This window comes from Cyprinodon variegatus, unplaced genomic scaffold (assembly GCF_000732505.1).
Source record: "Cyprinodon variegatus isolate N-32 unplaced genomic scaffold, C_variegatus-1.0 Scaffold87, whole genome shotgun sequence".
NCBI classification, from domain to species: Eukaryota; Metazoa; Chordata; class Actinopteri; order Cyprinodontiformes; family Cyprinodontidae; genus Cyprinodon; species Cyprinodon variegatus.
The window spans coordinates 1,412,836-1,414,332 of NW_015150540.1; positions in this window are offsets into that span (position 1 = coordinate 1,412,836).

Sequence of the window (1,497 nt, forward strand, 5' to 3'; positions counted from 1 at the left end):
CAACCAGCTCACACAGAAACAAATGCACCTGGGAGGACAGGTTCAGAGTCCCGTGCATCTAGCATCCAGCTCAGACAAAAACGCACGTACACAGAAAAGCAGAATCCAGCAGGAGTCCAACCAAGGGTCAGTTGAACAGATCAGAAGGGACAGACAGGGCCAGTGGGTGAGAGGGAACGGAATCAGGAAAACAGAATCACTAGGGAAATGCTGAAAAACTCTCACCACTGGTTAGGAAAATAACTCGCCTTAAAACAAGGGCTCGAGAATAACCTTGTAAATAAATCTAACCAACCAAACCGATAGAAAGGACACAAACAGAAATCAAACTGAGAAAAAACAGCAAGCAAAAAATGATCTGGCCTCGGTAGCTGGGCTGGACCAAATATAAGGCAGAACCTCCAGGTGCGATCAGATGCTTAAAAACTGGGCAGAACTATGCAAGTGACTGAATTGAGCAATTAAAGCCAGCTATCAGAGCAGATCATGACAGTTTCAGTGCTATGATGAGCTCTAACACCTGACTGAAACTCTTCAAATTGTTCATTATAGTGTATGTGGTCACACACCTGTTTAGCAAATATTTTCTGTGGTCTATAACTGACCAAATCATCTGGAAAAATAATACTTCTAAATAAGTTTAAGGATTTTAACAAAGCTTAAAATAACAGAATGATCACTTATTCCATGTTGCAGTCCCGTCAAAATAACAGCACACACAGACTACATTGGTCATACTACAACTCTTAATTTGGGAAAATATACTGAAGTGCAATAAATAAATAACTCATGATTGACCAATAACATAACTATTTCACACTGTAGTGCCACCAAAATGAAAGTGCAAGTTAACCATTTCCTCTTGATTGTACACATTTCTCTTTGAGACAATATGCAAATATTAAATTTTTGGAGATTTCTATTCAATAAATAACTAACAAAATTACAAATTATTACTGTATTACACATTGCAGTGTCACCCAAATCACAGTGCAAATACACCATCTTCTCTTGATTATGCTACAAATCTAACTTAGGGAAAATATGTTGAAATAATATTTGGTAGTACTGGAACATGGCAGGAGGTCTTCCACATCAATGGAACAGTAAAAAACAAAATTACACTAGTAAGATTTATAGTAAGATTTATTCTGATATTTATCAGCTTGGCTGAAAATGTATTTATGATATCTAAAAAACATTTTTTCATAGTTAAAACAATACAACTGCTGGCCAGTAATATTAGGAAAATTGAGATCTGAAATTGATTTATAGACATCCAGAATGTTTATTCTAGATGTGGAGGATGTTATTTTGTTTCAATTGGTCATTTGGACAAAGAAAAAATGTTTTTTAGATATCATAAATACATTTTCAGTCAAGCTGATAAATATCAGAACGGCCACTATAAATCTTACTAGTGTAATTTTGTTTTTTACTGTTCCATTGATGTGGAAGACCTCCTGCCATGTTCCAGTACTACCAAATATTATTTCA